Here is a 22093-nt window from a genome sequence, read left to right on the forward strand (position 1 = left end):
TGCTAGACATGATGGAGCAGCTAGACATGATGAAGCTGCTAGACATGATGGAGCTGCTAGACATTATGGAGCTGTTAGACATGATGGAGCTGCTAGACATGATGGAGCTGCTAGACATGATGGAGCTGCTAGACATGATGGAGCTGCTAGACATAATGAAGCTGCTAGACATAATGAAGCTGCTAGACATAATGAAGCTGCTAGACATAATGAAGCTGCTAGACATGATGGAGCTGCTAGACATGATGGAGCTGCTAGACATGATGGAGCTGCTAGACATGATGGAGCTGCTAGACATGATGGAGCTGCTAGACATGATGGAGCTGCTAGACATGATGGAGCTGCTAGACATGATGGGGCTGCTAGACATGATGAAGCTGCACATGATGGAGCTGCTAGACATGATGGAGCTGCTAGACATGATGGAGCTGCTAGACATGATGGAGCTGCTAGACATGATGGAGCTGCTAGACATGATGGAGCTGCTAGACATGATGGGGCTGCTAGACATGATGAAGATGCACATGATGGAGCTGCTAGACATGATGAAGCTGCTAGACATTATGGAGCTGTTAGACATGATGGAGCTGCTAGACATGATGGAGCTGCTAGACATGATGAAGCTGCTAGACATGATGGAGCTGCTAGACATGATGGAGCTGCTAGACATGATGGAGCTGCTAGACATGATGGAGCTGCTAGACATAATGGAGCTGCTAGACATGATGAAGCTGCTAGACATGATGGAGCTGCTAGACATGATGGGGCTGCTAGACATGATGGAGCTGCTAGACATGATGGAGCTGCTAGACATGATGAAGCTGCTAGACATGATGAAGCTGCTAGACATGATGGAGCTGCTAGACATGATGGGGCTGCTAGACATGATGGAGCTGCTAGACATGATGGAGCTGCTAGACATGATGAAGCTGCACATGATGGAGCTGCTAGACATGATGGAGCTGCTAGACATGATGGAGCTGCTAGACATGAACCCCAAATGTCATTGTCAGTTAAAGAGCTCTCACGAGGGCCGCTGGGCACACATTGGAGGCCCAAAGAAAAAGCGCAAAAGACGTAAAGAACATTTAAATAGACCCCCCGCCGGACGACGACTTTGTCTGCATCAGAGTTTGCAACTGAGTTTGCGTAGTCATGTGAAACACAGCGCTCATCCTTAATCTTTGGAATTGAAGACATTTTTTTTTAAATTGTTATTGTAACTTTTTATTTCGTAATGTCTCCCTTCCTCTCCCCCCACCAGACACTCGTTCAATAAGATCAATTTCACATCACTCAGATCAACGAGATAGTTTAGCCCCCTCCCAAACCCCCTTTTCAATCTTTAATCAAGGCTCATCTTGTTACATTCTTGCATTTTAAATAGATCTAGGACTTTCAAAGATGGAATCTTGATATATTTCATAGGCTTCTTGAATCGCGGCAGAATCAATATATTTAGTACTTGAAACAGCCAAGGTATATATTATGAATTTATCAAAGTTTAGTCCTGTACCAGAATATCTCAGGCATCGAAGCTAATGAATTAATCAAATATCATTTCTGTATTCGACTATCAATGGTATCGCGCTCAATGAAGTCCTATAAAATGTGTAATGTACATGACTAAACAAGATGCTTTACTTACAGTAGCCTCTAAACTCATTTCGTTAACAAGATGGTGACTTGAATTCACTTTTTTTGTACGAGTCCACTTGAAATCTTGTAGGCTTCATAGTGACTGGTAATTCCCGCTCAATAGTTTTTGTTGTCATGGACTTCTCTCTGGTCACGTGACACAATCCTCGGGAGATCGCTAGTTCTTTGAAATATGCCATGAATTGTAAAGCATAATTGAAGTGAAAATAATTAACAGGCTAAATCCGTAGAAGGGTTAGCGGACTTCACAAACATTACTCTTTGTGAATTTCGTTTCTTTTCGAGCAGACGACATTTGATGGCCTTAAAATAAATGACGTTTCATAGTCATCTAAATAACATTCCGAGTTTTTTATGATTAAAAAAATAACAAAACAGCTATTTTGTAGCTTTCAAGAAATAATTTCAATGTGAAATGCCTATGGAATCCCAGTCGCCAGCTCTTAGTAACCATATTGCTAAGTAACAATCAACATCTAATACATTTTTTGTAATACAGCAATTGGATCTACAAGAAGTCTTTTAAGCTCAAGAAGCAGTCATGGTTGGCTTAGAGTTTTGTAAATCGCTATACTAAAACCTTAAATAGTCAATGCATTGGTATACTTCTGTAAATGTATAAATGACACAAGCGATTGCATATAAATTTATGTAAATCATTTTTACAATGAATAAAGCAATTCTTTTTATGCTCTTATTGCACTTGGAAATAGTACTTATCTGCACCCATCCTGGCATTACGGAATAAGAAATGTGGTACTTCTGGGTATTTCATTAGATCAAACAGACCTACAAAACACACACACACACACGCTGATCAAAAGCGGTTGATAGATGTATGTTGAAAATGGATAGCAAGATAATTACCCATCGACCGTTCGAACGACACCACAATCGATCAGCAAGAAACAGAGATAAATTTTAAACAAAAATCTAGAAAATATAAACCTAAAAGAAAAACTCTCCAAATGTCGCAAGTGTCTTCTCTTGTGTCCTACAAGTTTCAAGCAGTCCTCCTGTACAAGCTGGCCAGATTTCTGAGAGAATGACAGCCGGAAGATAGCAGACGTAGTTTTTATCAGACGCAAAATATGGCGGGCACTTTGAACACTTCAGTATTTTTGCAAGATATGTTTTTTTTTGTAAAAAAAAGGAAAACTTATTTCAAAAGAAGCATTTGGAATGCTCAAAACAACAACAACGAAACCAACCATTCTGAAGGACGCGTCTTTTAAAGTACACTCAAACACAACTCAACATTTTTTTTCAACATTTATTATCAGTGTAAAGAACAAATAATAATAATAATAATAAAACACTTAAAGAAGAACCTCCCAAACCTTTAAATCCCCCCCCCCCACAAAAAAAAAAGCATTTTTTTGTTTCGAATCCAAAAATTATTGCAGCATAAATTAATAAACTTTATTTTAACACTTTCAGCTTTTTTTTTTATTCACTAAATTTAGTTTTCATAAACAGTTTCAATTTATTAAGGTTTCTGGCAACATTTATATCAGTCTAGATAAGAGTACTCACTAGAAAGGATGTGAGCGTAACATAATAAATTATAGGAAGGGTACCGTATAAGATAAAAAGGGAAGCGGGATCAGTCAGAACAGTTTTATAGCTCAAATAGTGTGCATTTGGGAATCAAATACTGAAATTAAGTTATATTGTTCGCTTCATAAAATCCTAAATGCTGCTGGCAAAATCACTGGCAAAAAACAAACCCCATTTGGGCAGCTGTGTTGAAACAAACATTCATAAAAAAGCTAAAAAGATTCTAGAAATAAAGAAATAAAGGTCAGGATTTTGTGATTTTACCATCACAAAAGAGATATAAGACGCCGATAACAAAGACAAACAGACACAAACACTTTTTTGTTCCCTTGGCAATTTAATCATTAAATAGAAACAATCTGATAAAACTTTTCGCATGTAAATTATGAGTGAGTCTGGTGTGAATGTATATTTTGGTTTTCTACAGTTATACTGTTTTGTTTGGTGTAATGCACAAATTGTAAGACAGATTTCCTTATGGATAATAAAGATTATATTATTATTATTATAGTGTGTGCTCAATCTCTTTAAAAATTTTAACTTGCGGAAAAAAATTATTTTAATTCGTAAAAAGACTTATGTTGTTTCTTTAGCTGAACAAGTATTTCCGTCAACACGGTGGAATACGGGTCATCAGACGTAGTTTACAGAACACAAAGAAATATTAACCACTCAATTCCATTGTTCTTTATTAGTATTTTTAATAGTCTTGAAGCACTTCTATTCTAGATTATAAATAAAAAGCTCTGAATTCGACTTTTATAAGACCTGGTCTATATTATACTAATAAGGTATCCTTCAGTCTGGAAGCGACTGTAGATCATCATACAGAAATAAGATAATAGCCTGAGCATTATCTCTGGTAGGAAAATTGTTCCCACACAGCAGTCCTACCCTTCCATTTTTTAAAAAATCTACAGCAGGTGCCGATACTGTTTGGGATCAGTGCCGTCGCAGGTCTTATCACTGTGTGCTGCATACAGATATTCTGGACTTTCATTAAGGTCCACCATCCTCAGAATTTCCACAACAGCTCATCGCTTATTCAACCTGATTCTATTTTTGGAAACATGTAGATTAGACAAACGTATACAAAACTAGTAAAACATTTTGTGAAAATTGGGACAACCACACATACATACACACAGACATAGACACACACAGATATAGACACACACACAGACATAGACACACACAGACACACAGACATAGACACACACAGACATAGACACACACAGACATAAACACACACAGACATAGACACACACAGACATAGACACACACAGACATAGACACACACAGACATAGACACACACAGACATAGATACACATAGACATAGACACACACAAATATAGACACACACAGATATAGACACACACAGACATAGACACACACATAGACACACATAGACATAGACACACACAGACATAGACACACACAGATATAGACACACACAGACATAGACACACACACAGACATAGACACACACACACAGACATACACACACACAGATATAGACACACACAGACATAGACACACATAGACACACACAGACATAGACACATACAGACATAGACACACAGACACTACCAGACCTTCAATTAAAAAAAAAGAGAAAGACAGAAGAACTATTCCTTTGAACGCTACATTTTCTTTGTGTGGGGGTATTGGAGGCTTTCTTTTTTAAAGTGTCGTAGATCTAATGTTTATCAAAGAAGATTGATTTTAAAAGATTCAAAAAAAAAAGAAAAAAGAAAAGATTCACACACAGACATAGACACACACAGACATAGACACACACATAGACATAGACACACACAGACACAGTTCTACATTGACTGCCAGTGAAAGTGTTAAACCAGGTGATCATTACTTTACTCACTCTATCGGTTAGCAGTGGCGTAGCTGACATTTACTTTTAAAAGGGCGGGGGGTGGCAAGACATTAGAAAAATAAACATTCTATTAACTTTTTTTTTTTTGGTAAGATGGGGGAAGAGTGAAAAAATGTTTTAAAAAAAACTTTAAAAATATCCACATAGTGTCTCCTGCTACATTAGATAAATTGGTCAAATCTCCAGTTTTTTTTTTCTTGGGGGGGGGGGGGGTATCTGAGATGATGCTGCTTTTAGTAAACACGGCTAAGTTCCAATTACATCTCGAGTTGAACATCTCTAGTAATATCGGGATTCGAACTCACTCCCTCCTAGTTAGTACCAAAACCTTTTATTCACACACTTTCGCACTAAGCATGCGACATTTCAAATGCATGTAATGCTGAATCAGCAAGCTACACATTTCAGCACTCTGTTCAACATGAGACGTGGCAGTTTCATTGAAACATTGAAAAAAAATTTTTATAAAGATATTTCTTTAATATTTCATAAAGCCCATATAAGTTCAAGGTTTCGACCTTTTCTTAAAGCGCGTACAAATTGCCTCGTCTATAAAACATCATTGACGAGATGTTCCGTGTAATGTCCTGGCATTCTCGTAACAAAGTAATCCATCATTTATATATAGAGTGAGGCTTATGTCTGGGATGATCCCTGGTGAGTGAGTGAAAGTGTAGGTGCGCTAGGGGGGAGGGGAGGGTGGGTGCGGGCTAGGTGAAGTATAACAAGCAAGACAGTGACAAATAGCAGTCACACCTGTCCCCCGTAACAACGACACCACCCCAGAAAGCCGACACCCGCTTATTTAGGTCAGCTCACCCTGTGATGGCTTGTCTCTGGTTTACTCGCTCGTGAAACGCGAGATTCTTTTTCTCCTTTCTTACACACCTCCCCTCCTCCCTCTCTCTAATCCCCTCACCGTCTGGAGGAACAGACGAAGAGACGGAGAGATGAAAAAAAAAAAAACCTCTCCCCCTCGGAGGGGAGGCCAGAGAGAGGTAATAAATCTCAGATGTTTACCTCGTCAGAGAGAAATATGGCGGATCTGTCATCATTGGATTGACTTTTATTTTTTTCAAACATTTGTTAGCGTTACTGTTAGGGCATGGGCGTAGCTGGGTGGATTGTTTTGAGGGAACCTAATCTTACTGCCTTACATAAGCGTTATTTCAAAGTAACTCGAACCCGATGAGTTTTAATAAGTGAGATAATTTAGTAAAACCAATACTTCCATATATTGGCTGTATTAGTATATGCAAAGATAAGGTCATTGATACAATAACATATTGTAAGAGATTGTCCTTCCATTATTCACATTTCTTTTAATGAACAGTCTGCCGTTTGTAAATTGGAAGGTCTGTGGTCGAGCACACAGGCACGCATACATACAGACACACAATCCCTTTCCATTCTTTGCTATCGACATTTCGGATTGCGCACGTTTCTGTTGAAACACGGTAACGGCCTGCACAATATCCTCTTGTGTTATCAGCAAGGAGGTGGCTTACACTCCTGGTACCGGGTCTCCATATGCTAAACGAGGAATTGGGGTCCTAGACGTTATTATAGATTGCTCAGCTATATTGGCCGCAGATTTGTTTCGTATATCACAATACTCAGCGGAGAAGAAGTCCATGTCTAAAACTATGAGACAAATGTATTGGCTACACGTACTTTTGCAATGACGAATATATTGATGTGATCCGTTGATTCTCTAGAATGATTAAGTTTATTATCAAAGTGCAAATGTTGATTTCACAGAAGTGAATACTCTCTAGTTTAAAATTCATTTTTTTTACTATTTATCATATAGTTTATTACCTTGATTGATGCACGCATTAAATTAGTAAAACATTGATCCACAAGAAATACAATACTTTACATAGGATAGATATCAGACCTCAGTCGTCAATCGTTAACATTCAACATTGAGTCATGTGCGGCCCTGTCTCTCCTATACGTCTTTTTGTTTTTAGACTTTTTTTTTTTTTTTAAAGGAAACCTCAGAATTTGCGCTATTCAATTTTAGCTTTATCACCATAGGAATCCTTGGGCCTTAGGCCTCTTTTCTTTGCCTCTTTTTTGGGCTTTATGTGCCTCTTTTATGGGCCATCTTGCCTCTTTTGTGGGCTTTTTTTATATTATTATTTTTTTATTTGTAAGTTCTGATAATTCACAAGTATTAAATCATAAACAATTGAAAAGTGATTAACCTAAAAATATAATAATAGTAATAGAAATATTATTTAATATCAAAGACATGCTACCTAACCATCCTAACCATTGAACCCACAAAAGACAGAAAAATGATACAAGTATCATCTACTCCAGAACAGTATCAGATATCCCTGACCCCCAACAACCCATTTCTGGAAAACGACCTGAGCATTGTACAAGTATATGAAAACCAAACTTCATAATTCTCTACCCTAAAATCCATTTTTCATCTAAATGTCATTTCTTACTAATTAGGATCATTAGCCATATTAGGTGGACAAATTGTTTAAAGGAGATTTAAGAAAAGTAATTTCTTGTACTATATATTAGCTAATAAAAAACAGGTAGGCCCTATAACACTACTGCTATATCTACATAGCTAACTACTCTCATTATAGATTTATTTTAAACTTGATTTATCAAAATTATAATTTCTAATTTTACAAACTAATTTATTTTTTATTTTACGATTTAAAAGAAAATACTTAAAATGTTAGGAAGATAGTTTACAAGTTGCCCAACATTCAAAATTTCATGCATTGCCTCCCTTAGAAGTAATCCATTTGCTTTATGCTCTTATTTTGAGTAATTAAGAAATCCATATATATATTAACATAAAAAGCAATACTAATGGTTATGACGATAATTGTTCGATTCATAATAATGACAAGGGCGCTAATTAAATTTTCACTATTGCCAACGCTATAATCCAAATACAAAAACAAAATTTAATAAAATACTCAGAAAGACACAAAGATAAAGGCACATTCCTCGTCCCATATGCTAGGACAAATTTGTACAAATACTCATTCTTCCCTAGTGCTATTAGAGCATGGAATGGGTTGCCTGAGCTAGCCAGGAAAACCAGTGACTTGGCAGAATTTAAGTCATTGGTTAATATGCATGACTAAATGCATGACGCGTAGGACGTAATCATCTTCTTTTTTTGAAGTAACGTCTGTATTATATAAGATAAAATAAGCGAAAGACTCTGCAGTGGTACAGATTTTAAAGCCCTGAAAAAAGTGCACATATTCTTCCAATACCTTCTGAATTACAATGCTAATTAACATTTTATATTCACTGTACACCCGATACACCAGACCAAAGAGATAGCTAATAACAAGTATAAGTTATAGATGAAAATGTTCAATACTTCTAATGACATTACTTTAATTCTATCATGTTATTATTTGCAATTTTATTATTATTTGGTTTAAAAAATGATCCGTTATTAAAACAGGAAGTTTATGTATGCATTGGCTTCTGGAAGTTTCGAGTTTCTACCTAAAAGATGTAGGGAAGTTTCGATGTTTAGAATGGGGGTTGAGAGACTAGAGATAGGGGAGATAAGCTTACATCGGATGTGGGGTCAGATCAGTCAATAAGTTTGAGGACTAATGTTAAGTCTAAATTTTTGTGAATCTAGTGTTAAAAATAAGCTACATTGTGTGTTTATAGCATTTGTTCAATCAATTCATGATTACTATTCGAAAAATTAAATTGTTTGTTTCGTAAACATGAATCATGTTAGTTCTTCCACCTAAATAATATTCCCTATTTTGGACTCTGGGTTAGCGGAATTAACTTTTAAGAATTCTAGGCCGCAATCACAACCCCCTCCCCCCCCCCCCCCCAAATGCTGCTTTTTCCGTAGTGCTGAGCATGGAATGGGTTGCCTGAGTCAGCCAGGAAAACAAATGAATTGACAGACTTCAAGTCATTGATTAACATGCATGACTAGATCAACCTAGGAACACGCGTAGGACGTAGTCATCTTCCATTTAGAAGTAACGTCTGTATAGGATAAGATAAGAATTCCATTATAACAAGTTATTGCACACAATTCACTTACGTTTCAATCTTACCTATGGCCCACTATTGGCCGTGATCCACGGTTTATAGAACGCGACATGGCTGATACGTCGCTATTAGTATTAACCATATGGGTTAGTGTTAGTCGCTGTAGAGCTTACGTTATTTTGTACATTAGATAGAAGCTCTAGCCACATGACATTGAACACGTCAGAACAATTTGTATCTACAAACAGGCTTACCTCTTATATGTCACCTGGTCGCACCTAAGTCCTGGCATACGTTTGAATCAATTGTAATCAGAAATGAAAAGCAACTTTAGAAGGGAAAAAAAAATCAAAGAAAACACATCCTAACACACGCCACGCGAAGATGTTCATTAGCTTAATGAGGTCAGTTTTATCAATACGTCATAATGATTCGCGTTTTCACCTGTCAATAGCAGCCCTCCTCTCGTTTTCCCCCCCCCCTCTCCTCTTCATACGTTCAGAACCCTCATCCAGCGCCTCGCGTGCTCAACGCTAACGAGGACTTTCTGACGTCACTCAGTGAGGGCGGTAACTCTACCTGACTCGAGTTACAATAATTACCCCTCCTTTTCCTTTAGCTCCCCGTCTGTCAGGCCTTTATCTTCGTATTGACTTTCCGTCCTTTAATTTCATCAGTCGAACACAAAGGGAATGTTCATCTTTGCAAACGTCGCCGTGCCTGGGATGTGAGATGTTGCGGACGAGAATGTTTCTTCTTTTCGTTCTTTCCTTCCCACGTCTGCTCGTCCGAACTCGCACAAAACACAAACTCACACAAAAACACAAACTCGCATCTAACATATACATCTGGCGGAGTAACATCTTGGCACGTTTACAGCTTGGGCGGTGAAGCATGCATTATTCCATTTGAAGCTCTCAGCCCGTGACACAGGCTGCGTGGCCAACGGTTAACGAGGGTGTCAAGTGGCGCACACTACTACCATGAGTATGGCTAGTCTTTGTAAAGGAATTACATCTTACTATTAAATCTATGAATCATGTGTATCAAAAGGAAATCTTAAGTTTAAAATAATGTCTCACTTTATCAGTCTTAACATCATTTTTTAACCCTTAAAGTGCTGAGCTGTTTTACAATGAGCTCATATAAAATGAAATTACAGTTCTAATGTTTGAAGGCAATACTACAACACGCGCCTTAAGGGTTAAATGCTAAAAATAGTTACGATAGTTTGTGTTACCTATAGTAGCAATTACAACTAAAAGGTTCTATTGTTTTATAATATAGTCTCTGTACCTAAGGTGCGGTGCTATCTTTAAATAAAATGTAAATTAGTCTTTAAATAGAATGTGATATTGTCTTTAAATAAAATGTAAAGTTGTTTTTAAAGTAAAACCTTATGCTGTCTTTGGATAAAATGTGAAGTTATCTTTAAACAAAGTGTAAAATTGACTTTGAACAAAGTGTGAAGTTGTCTTCAAATAAAATGTAAAGTTGTCTCTAAATAAGGCGTAAGATTGTCTTCTAATAAAGTATAAAGCTGTCTTATAATAAAATGCAAGGCTCTCTTTCAGTACAATACACAATCGGCTTCTAATAAAATGTGAAGTAGTCTTGAAGTATGATGTGGAATAATTGTCAAAAATAAAAAGTAGAGTAGTCTTTAACTAAAGTGTGAAGTTGTCTTTAAATAAAATGCAGTTGTCTTCAAACAAAGTGTAAAGTTAAAAGATCAACCTTAAAGTTTGTGTGTGTGTGCAGTTAAATACATTCCAATGTTACCACGAGTACGGTAAGTCATTCAGAGTACAGGTTATAAACAGGGTAGTGAAAGTGGGAGACGGCTGGCATAGGAGACAAAAGACAGACATGGAGTTTTAATGCAAGTTGTTGCTTAACATATTATTGCTTCCCTTGTTTTTCTACTCACATCTACATTGACGTCAAGAGCTGTATATGTTGTCAATAAAAGATATGTTCATATTTCTTGAATAAGACACAAGTTTTAGTTTGACTATCTGAAGAGACAACCCAACGAATGGCGACGATGGAGTCTAAACATTCTGGTACATTAGTGTCATATAGCATTGGCATCAATCTTATTAACCCATTCATGTAAACTAAAGATATATAAAAATACCATGATAGCCTTTAAATATCGTCATCATCATCATCATAATCATCTATCCTTTGAGTTCCTCAAGGAACGTAGGCAAACACGCGACTCTTCTTCCTGTTTGTTAGGCACTTAGTGTATAGACGCACAGTAGCTGACTGTCTTTGAACGCAACATTTACTGACGAAGACTAAGATTTTGAATTTCGGGATTTTTAGGGCACCCCTGAGTCCACCCAACTCTAATGGGCACCTGACTTTAGTTGGTGAAAGTAAAGGCGGTTGGTCGTTGTGCTGGCCACATAACACCCTGCTCGTTAACCGTTGGCGAAATAAACAGATGGCCTTAACATCATCTGCCCTAAAGATCGCAATATCTGAAAGGGGTACTTACTTTACTATCTTAAGTCTGACCAATCTAAATGCACTTTCTTTCTAAGATCTACATCTCTAGATTCATCTGTTAGCACATCTCCCAAAGTTTGGACCTTTCTATGTTGTCTTTAAAAAATAAGTAGGTGATTTAGTCATGTGACTTCTAGTAAGGAAAGTTATACCTAAAGGCCTAATTTCGTTAAAGGATCAATTTTTTTTTAAAACTACATCTACACGTACATCAGTACACTGAAGTTTGAGGTGCAGGTCTGACACCATACACAACAACAACAACAACAGAATGTGACCACTGGTATCACAGTGGCTGACACGTAGGCCGGATCGATCACCATCAGTATTAGACCATCTGTTTTCACTTGTGCATACCTAATGCTGATGAGGGGACCTTCAGTACAAAGGCATCAATTACTTACTTCGTCGGGGTTCATGTATAAAAAAAAAGTACTTATTACACTACAGCCTAGCTGAAGCATAACTCAAAGACAACAAAAAAAAACATTTAGAATTTAATCTAGACTTGATCACTGTTTATCTTTTTAGTTTCCTAAAATTTCAATTCAGCTCTAACAGCAGCTTGATTTCAGAAGACGACAAGATCAATAATTGTTTGTTTATCACTAACATTGAAAGGGAAGTAATCCAAGTCTTGGAGCAGTCCCAGTAATTCCATCAAGCTGGTACTCGAGCCACGACTCAGTCTCGCACTCAAGTCTCATGTAGCCACGAGATCTCAGCAATTACTATGGCGACATATTACCCAAAGGTTCATAGCCTTGTCATTCTCGCATAGAAATTTATGTCCTAGCGAGATTTACAGGAAGCAATTGAAATAATGATGAAATTCAATTTGTTCCGTTTTTTTTTTCTTTGTAACTTTTAATAGCCACCAACACAGCAAACGATCTTTCACGAGGTAGAGTCACGAGGAAGACTTGGTCATTACCACAGATCTATCTCTTTATCACACATAGACAAAACCTTGTTTGTCGGTGGCGTACTCAATTTTCCGCTCTTTACGCCTGGAAGTTTTGTGTGTACTCATACGGTAATTACTAAAAGATACTATTTGCTAACAGGACACATAGGTTAGTGCACAGCCGTCTGCCCCCCTGGAGAACACTAGTTATCATCATGTTATTTCGATAATTATCTATGTTATTTCGGTATATTATATCTATCTATCTATCTATCTATCTATCTATCTATCTATCTATCTATCTATCTATCTATCTATCTATCTATCTATCTATCTATCTATCTATCTTATCTATCTCTCTTATACGTGTGTTCATTCACTACACACACGTCCTTTGAGATTACTAGGTTGACAGCTAACGTGTTAACGAACTGGAAAGTACACATTTAACTTTGAATAACAATCTTCCAGTTTCCCAGCCCTAACCCTCACCCTGGACTACACTATGGGTGAGTTGGAAAACAGCCAGAGCAGGCAGCTGTAAGGACAAAGTGACCTTTTTTAAATATCGAAATGTTATCTTTGAGATATTTAAATTCTGTTTCCTGTTATGTCCTTTTTTGGACACCAAATGAAATGTGTTACTTTGATGATAAAAACACTAATGCATAGCAAATGTGAATTATCGCCTTTTCCAGGCTCATTCTTGACAGGCTGTCGGGGGTAGAAAAATGTGAAGGGGAGTTAATGACGACATGTTTTGGCTAATGATGTTTCTTGACATGCTACATTGCTACGAAGACTTGACTCGAGTAGCAAGTTTCAGTTCTTAAACAATTTTGTTTTTAATTTTTTGTTAAAAATTAAGATTTGTATTTATTAAGTGGCTACGTGTCTTTATATGGGCTAGGAAAGTGGTGAGATAGATTTATTAATATCATATTTAAAAAAAATAAATTCTGGCGTGCTGTTAGTTAGCGTGAGGGGGCGAGTACAATGAGGCAGTGGCGTAACTAGGGATTTGGGGGCCCGGGGGGCTTGACCTCTCTAGGGATGCAATTTGACATTCGACATCATGACATGAGATAAGGGGGTAATATTTAATGTAAAAAAAAATTCGGATCCCCCTAGCTACGCCACTGCAATGTGGTGGTGGGTACTGTTCCTGGGAATGGAATGGGAAGTAGGAAAGGGTTGGGAATGAAATTAGAGGTGTTGGTACCTGAGGTACAAAATGAGGTGTGGGAGGACAGGTGTAACGTTTTTAGTACGTAACCAAAACTCTTGGTCATTATGTAAGGGATCTCAAAATGTCAGGTCTTTCTCCCTTTTTCAAATACATGTAGAATAACCTACATCAATGTAAACTCCATCTTCTAGAGGGCTTTTTCTTCTAGAGTACCCACAACGCACTATTCTAGTACTTCCTGAAGAGAACGATGAATGCATTTGTGAATTCTTTTTTGTTTTTCAAGGCATTGTTATGAAATAAACAAAGATGTTTCATGCTAATAATGATGTATCACCTCGAGATGTGGAGTTATAATAGAGAGAGAGAGAGAGACAGAGGGAAATAGAAAGAAGGAGAGGGAGAGAGAGAGTGTGTGCAAGGGAGGGAGAGAGAAAGGGAAAGATATAGAGAGGGGAATTGAGGGAGAGAAAGGAAGTAAAGACGAGTAGAAAGATGAGAAGGGAGAAGAGATGGAAGGAGAAAGAAAGAGATAGATAAAAAAAATTGTTCTTTTGTTATCAAAGAAAGGAAGATAAATTATAAAGAACAAAGCTAAACTTTAAACAAAAAAAAAAGCGCTAAAAAAAAAGAAACACAAGCAGCCAACATCTTCTCCAGAGCTAATGCACGTCTAACGATGGGCGTGGCTTGCAGTGATTTTCCCAGGCCATGACATAATGACAAGGCCCTGTCATCACTTGCATGCTGACGGTTATGGCCTCTGACAACATGACAGAAAAAGAAGCGCTCACAACCAGGAGAGAGAAGGAGGAGGGCGCCACGTTTTAACTATTTAACAACAGAAGCTCCCTTTACTTTATTAGCCCTCCCCCCTCCATTCGACCCCCTTTTGAAACCCCAAATCTTCCCTCTCCTCCCTGCATCTCTTTCACCGTTTCACTGTTACCTGCTTCTTAGGCGGTGTGTGAGCATATTTGTGCTCGTGCGACGTGTGAGTGAAAGCTGTGCGTGCCTGTGTGCGAGAGAGAGAGAGAGAGAGAGAGAGAGAGAGAGCGTGAGTGTGTGGTGTTCAGCACCATCACGCCCCAACCATCATCTCGTCATCACCGATACTCCACCAATAATTACAACGAAAGGAAATAAAAATACGCTATCTAATTGTCTCCCCTTAAATAAAAAAAAAGGGGGGCGATTATCTCAAGTGGGGCAATTATGAATATTTTTATTCTACACCTTGACCGTGTATTCTTTCATTATTGTCAAGTAACGCTATGCGTTTTATTTATCTCCACAGCTGAACTCAGTTGATGAATGGAAGATTTGTTTTTGTGACGATTTCTCTCTAAACCCAGTTTTCTATTATTATTCTTTTTTTTTTTTTTAAGGGGGGGGGGGTCTCTGATTGATGAATGTAATCATTATGCATGCACGTGCCCTGTGAGATGTCATTGTGATTGTCTTAGTATTTAAATAACATTCAGTATCTTTTATAAATGCGGTTCCTTCACAATGGAAACGATATGATATATGCTGTGAGTTCTGGGTTAGAGGCTAATTTCTTAGTCCATATGCTAGGACAAATTCATACAAGTGCTCCATCTTCCCTAGTGCCATAAGAGAATGGAATGGGTTGCCTGAATCAGCCAGTATTCAGTGAAAACTCTTCATTGAGGTGACCAGCCTAACCCATCCTAGCCCCCAATCTACCTGGCTGCCTCCAAAGGTGCTAAGGAGGGTCTCATGCCTGGTATTATTGTACTTAGGGTTAGCATTACGAAACTCTAGATATAAGATTTTCACTCCGCCAAATAGGCAACTTTGACTGTATTAGAAAATTAATGATCTTTAGTTTGGAAATAATGCAATACCATTTTGCGGATTATAATTTTTAAATAGGATTGGCTATTAATCACAGAACTATATATTCACGCTAATCTATGAAATAAAGCCATTTCCTGTTAGTTTCTAATGAGATAATGTTTCAAAAATATTAGATAGAAATAATTCAAGTGATTAGGAAAATTATTTGGCTTTTTTTTTTTGTTTTTTTAATAATGGATGTTGACTGGCCAATGTCCGAGGTGATCAACCGTTCTTTTGTTAATACAGATTTTTTTTTCAACCATCTGTACACGAAAGTATTAGCTGGCACACCACAGACTCATGATCAGAATGTGGTGTAGAGGATCTATTGCCAGAGCTTGCTTCGTCCCCTTGAGGGCTTACTTGAATTCTACTCCCCGATTTGGTCGTCTCATTTTTTTTTCGTTGCTCTCACCTTTTTTTTACTTTCAAGTTATCTCTCTCTCTCTCTCTTTTCTCTCTCTTTCTCTCTCTCTTCTCTCTCTTTTCTCTCTCTCTCTCTCTTTTCTCTCTCTTTTCTCTCTCTCTCTCTCTTTTCTCTCTCTTTTCTCTCTCTCTCTCTCTTTTCTCTCTCTTTTCTCTCTCTCTCTCTCTCTCTCTCTCTCTTTTCTCTCACTTAAGTACCTATAACTCTCTGGGCAACACATTTTGCCCGTACTTCCAATGACCAAAAAAAAAGAGATATCCATTCCAAGTTTGGTCAGAATCTGAACACATTGCTTATTCTTGGATTCCATAAATTTCTTTTTTTTTTACATTCTAAATAGAGAAAATATAAGGAATAATATTAAGCAATTTATTTCAGTACATGAATACTTCAAGGTAACAATTACTCGTAATTCCAGGGTGAAGAATGTTTGGCATTGATTCTTCAAAATTGTCCTGATCCAGCTATTAGAGCCTAATGTACAAATAAATACCCTGACAGAACCTCAAAATGTTACCAAACAGAAATATCGATAGCCCTGGGAATTAGGAACCTGATGCCCCCCCCCAACCTCCCGTTCCTATCCCCCCCCCTCCCCCAACTACTCCTATTACGTCGAAGTTATTTCGACATTTCAATGATCGACGCTGTAATCGTCGGTTTTAAGTTCAGATCTATGGGCGATAACTGGGGTTATAACCAAGGGGAGGAAATACTCCCCCCCCCCCCCCAAGTTTTCCCAAAAAAGATGTTTATAAGGAAAGCAAGGGGACAAATGCTGAGAACTTGTGAAGCTGCTGGACGGATGGACAATACAGCGAGGGAACATTTGGAGATTGGATTTTTTATTTCAAGAGAAGATCTTTTTTTTATTAGGAAGATGAAATTATATGAAAATAGGTGGCTACTTTTATATATTGGGAAACAGATGAGAACATTACAAGTTTAGGAAGAAAGAAAAAACTACATGTAGTGGCAGTGAAAATAGTGTTATGGAATGACAATTTGACAGGTATGAAAAACTACAAAATAATGTCTAGTCTAACAAGTGGGAAAAATAGAGTGTATAAGAGAAAGGAAATAAGAGAGAGTGAGAGATAGAGAGAGTTCAAGAGAGAGAGATTGAGATAGAGATCGATATAGAGAAAATGATCGAGATAGAGAGAGTTCAAGAGAGAGAGATCAATCGATATAGAGACAGACAGACAGGGAGAGAGAGAGAGAGATCGAGAGAGATAGAGAGTTCAAGAGAGAGATCGACATAGAGAGAGATAGAGAGAGTTTAAGAGAGAGATCGAGAAAGAGAGAGAGATAGATAGAGAGAGAGAGAGAGAGAGAGAGAGAGAGAGAGAGAGAGACAAGAAAAGATTAAAAAAAAAGAGATAAGTAAATAAAAACCAAAAAAAAATGGAGCTACAGACCGAACGATAGAGAGAGAAAGAGACAGAGAAAGAGAAACAAAGAGAAAGACAGAGAGAAACACAGAAAAAAAAGAAGAGTGTGAGAGTGAGAGAGAGAGCATATTTCAAACACTTCATCCAATGAGATGATAAGATTAAATAAGATATATATATATTTTCACCAACAATCTCACGTCTGCTTGCTTTTGTGTGTAGATGTCATCAAAACTGGCCCATCACTTGACGTATTCACTTTGATCTTGAGAGATAGGTGATCGATGAGAATCAAATGAAAGAGTGTGGTGAATATCGATTCACCGAGAGAGAGAGAGAGAGAGGGATGTGGAGATGAAGGGAGAGGAGGACACAGGGGAGTGGGGGGGCAATGGGCGCTGCTGCTGTCAAGGTTTCATTCACTACTTCAGGCTACTGCATACTTGTATTGTAATGCACATGACATAGTCTAGAGATTTTGGTGAAAGATCCAACGTGAATCACTTCTTAGCTTTGTCTAGAATTGTTGAACTAAAGGGAATCTAAATGAATTGACTTGTGAAAGACCGATTTGAAAATAGAATTATGAGCATGTATTTAGCAATATTAATACAAGAGAACTTGAATTTAAGCTATTTAAAATTATTAGTTTGTTGATACATAATTGGTTATATTTAAATAAATAAAGTATCATAAAACGTTTTTTTCTTTTGCTCGTTTTTTATCGTTTTTAAGCCAAACATGACATTATATACACTTTATTATTTCTCTTTATATTTCATAAATTTGAATGTTGAAATAAGGCTTAACAAAATCTTTTTTTTTTTAAATATTAGAACAAATAAAAATTATGTCGCGTTAGCTTCTCCTATTTTATTTCTAAATATAGCCAAATTAAAGTTATTCTCGCTTCGTGTTTGATGTTTCTAGCATGCCAATGACAAATCTCAGCACAGCAGAGGAATAGACCAGTGTATCTATTTATTTCATACAAGCACTTCACAAAGTACAAAATACATTTCGATTCTTTTATTTATTTATTTTTAAAAATGTTATAAGCTATGAATGTGCCTTCATAAATGAAGATAATTCGTCCTGGTACAGACCTCCCGCTGGACGCAGGGAATGGTAGCGGGCGGGGCCAAATTCTAGTTCAGCGTTACTACAGTCCGAAGCCGAAAGTATCTTTATACATGCCCACAGGCAGCGACGTCGCAGGTAAGTGTTCAGGCCATCTATAAAGCACCTACCACACGACCAGGTGTAATGGAGTGTTTGTGCGCTTCTGTTGACAGGAATAGATTCTGATGTAACCACGAGCAGGTCCATTGCATTGGAAGTTATAGATAGGAGAGTGAAAGTTGAAGTCCAGGAGACGAATGACAAAAAGACATGCAGCTCTGAATGTGAGTTGTATTTTGTATACGTTGTTAAAGACATATATATATAAGGCTTGTCTTCGAGTCCGAAGATTCGAGAGGAATGCAGTATTTCCCGTGGCTGCGCAGCCCCAGCTGTGACCTACATATTTTGCCGCATCCAGGGCAAGCATAACCATTGTCCGAAGGTGGTCGATTTAGATTTTCTTTTCGCCGTTTGCATCTGTCCTCGGCAGCTTATTTTCTTTTGGTCTCAAATGTGTATCCCGCGGCCTTTGTGAGTGACCTTCAGCTGTCTCGTTCTGAGGCCGCATGCAACCATGTGCTCTCTTCTATGTCAGCTAAGGCACGTTGGCGCCGAAGTTGGTCTTTGTAGCGTTTCCGTGGGGCGCCTCTGTTACCTCGACCACCTTTAAGCTCACCATAAAAAAAAAAGACTGCCTTTGACATACGTTCGTCTCTCATACGGGATACGTGCCCTGCCCAGCGCAACGGTCGGACCAGGTCCCTCTACACTGTCCATACCAGCGTTCGCAAGGACATCGCTGTTTGTAGTGTGGTCTTGCCACCGTATGTTCATGATGGAGCGCAAGCATCTTTGGTGAAATCGCTCAAGTAGTCTAAGTTAAAGATATTACTATCACATACATCTACACTGAGGTCAAGAGTTTGTATATGGAAAAGAAAAGTTCCCCTTTCAGACTTATAGGGCAGATGATGTTAAGGTTTATCTATTTCTTTAACCAACGGCTAACGATGAGGGTGTCATGTGGTCAGCACAACGACCAACCGCCTTTAATTTACTCAACTATAGTCAGCTACCTATTAGAGTTTGAGTGAACTCACGGGCGACCTTAAAATCTTGAAATTAAGAATCCCAGTCTTCACCGAGATTCGAAACCGGGACCTCTCATTTTGGAAGCCAAGCGCTTTACAACTCAACCACAGCGCTCCCACTCTTAAGTAATAACCTACTAATATAATAATAATAATAATAATAATAATATAGCGATACTCTTAAACGCAGGCTGCCTAGTCGTCTGGTATGAGCTATGAGGGAGAAATAACGTGTACAATTATCTGAAGGGACAACCACACTATTTGGTAGTATTTCTGAATACATGTACTGAAGAATAAATTTCCCATGTCGGTACCGAACAAAAGAAATAATTACCAGTAATTAATTGATTTTTTTTGTGTGATTCATGTATTGTTTTTGCCAATTAATAATTGTGCACATTTTCAATTTGATCAGAAAAATGGTTGTGTAAGAAATAAGGTGTTAACACATTTTACCAGACAGACACACAGACAGACAGATATAAGTATTTTACAAATCCCAACAAACAAACTAAGAAACAACATTTAATTGAAAAATAAATAATTAGATCTAATATAATATATTAAGAATTTTGAGATGTAAAATTTACTTTAAAAAATTCTGGCCACATTTATTTTGCTACAGAAACAAAAAAAAAAAAAAAAACCCAACAAAATTACCAAAAACAGCCGAAAGGAAATGGTAAATATCTGCCTGTGTCTAAATACTAAGATTTGTGTCTATTTTTATATATAGGAGAAAACCTATAAATATGTAACTTTTTGGTGTATCAGGTATACAGACTAAAGAAAGTGCCGGTAAACTATGTAAAAGTTACATATTTATTTCAGAATAAAATTTTCTTAGCTCTTCCGTTTGTAGCCCAATTCTATATTGTTTTTTTTTAGTTGGCAACAGTGAAGTTCGATTGAGCGTCCTTGACATTGTTTAGTTTCTCGTGAAAATCCTCAACAAATTGAGATCGACATAAAACGGACTTGGCAAACATTTGAATTTTGCGGAAAGTAAAAAGAGCTCGTTTTGGTGTCTTTAGAGAGTATGTCACGTGGTCAGAAAGTAGGTCATGACACCATTTCAATAGGTTGACAAGAATGGACACATGGTAGATCGCGTAGAGAGGACAATTGATAAGCGGATTGGAGAGTTGAAAAGGAAAGAATAGAAACATTTAATCTCCTAACTGAGCTTTTAAACGTCCACTAATGAGTTTAAAGTTGAGCTCATTTATGAACAGTGAAGTCAATAAGTTAATCAACACACCGTGAACAATACTCTCAAAGCGAAAGTTACAAACACAACGTACAGATATGAGAATGTTTTTTTTTTTTAAATAAAAAGAAACAAGCTTATATTACGTGAAGTTGTATCAATTAGTTTGGTGTCAGTCATGCGATTACACTTAGAATAGATCTAGACTTACAATTATACATCTTTGCGATTAGAAATATTTTTTACCAATTGTTTTTGTTTAGCTTTCTCACTACCCTATGATCCTGTCACCAGTCTGGACCAGTTAGGGAAAGGTTGGGGGAGAAAGAATGGGTGGTCGCTTTTTAAATGCATATATTTAAAAAAAATATAAAAAGTTGAAAGACTTGGATTTGAACTCGAAGGCTATAGCCAGTGGGGTCACTAGGGTGGGTGTCACCCGGTGCGGTCAGCTCAGGGTGTCACCCCCTGCCCCCCTTTAAAAAATTTTTTTCGTTTGTTTGTTGCGCTGTAATACATATAGTTAACAATTACCTACGTTATTTGATTGTTTAACAAATATGAGATGAGTGTCTATGAAATTTAAAAATTCATTTGTTTATTACAATTTATCTACAGTTCACTGTGTTAGCGTAGTCATGTGAAACTCTGCACACATCCTTAATCTATGGAATTGAAGACATTGCCATTAATCTAGAATTCAATTTTAGCAACAATGTAACTCTAAGTCAATTACACTTTTTTTCCCCCTGGATTTCAAACTTGAAAAACGTATCCTTAACGTCAATAAAGTGAATGTCTTTAACGATCTCATTTTAAAAACAAATTCCTCTTTATGAAAGTGTCGTTTGTTCATTTGTCTCAAAGAGTTCTTAATTTTAATTAAAAAATCCTTTTTCACATGAGGCCATAGATAAGAAGATGGTAAGAAACGGTTGAAGGCTTTGTTCAATGATTTAGAGATATTTTTTAAGGTCTTAATGGCATATGAATCATGCACTGTCAACTTTTTTGTTCTTCAAGAATATCTTTTGTTGCCTTTAGATCCCTTCTCAGTCACGTGGTATTTCTGTTTGAATGTCGTCTTTTGAAATATCATTATACACGCCAATATTTTTTTATTTTTTTTTAAATCAAAGCAATGTTCATATACATACATGCAGCTGGTATACAGCTGAAAGTAAGGTCTCAGGTATTCCTTGTGATATTAAGTATAATATAACATTT

General features: G+C 37.3%; 1 protein-coding gene across 3 annotated transcripts in view; it reads right to left on the reverse strand.

Moving 5' to 3' along the window:
- Positions 1-22093, reverse strand: part of LOC106071369 (uncharacterized) — a 108593-nt gene that overhangs the window by 14906 nt on the left and 71594 nt on the right. The window contains exon 1 of one of the 3 annotated variants that reach the window (XM_056024536.1): positions 9389-9617. The exons of the other annotated variants lie outside the window; for them this stretch is intronic. The gene's annotated coding sequence lies outside the window, so the exon portion shown is untranslated. Of the gene's footprint in view, positions 1-9388; positions 9618-22093 lie in introns of those variants that run through there. 3 annotated transcript variants of the gene reach the window in all.

Source organism: Biomphalaria glabrata, chromosome 3 (genome assembly GCF_947242115.1).
Source record: "Biomphalaria glabrata chromosome 3, xgBioGlab47.1, whole genome shotgun sequence".
NCBI lineage: Eukaryota > Metazoa > Mollusca > Gastropoda > Planorbidae > Biomphalaria > Biomphalaria glabrata.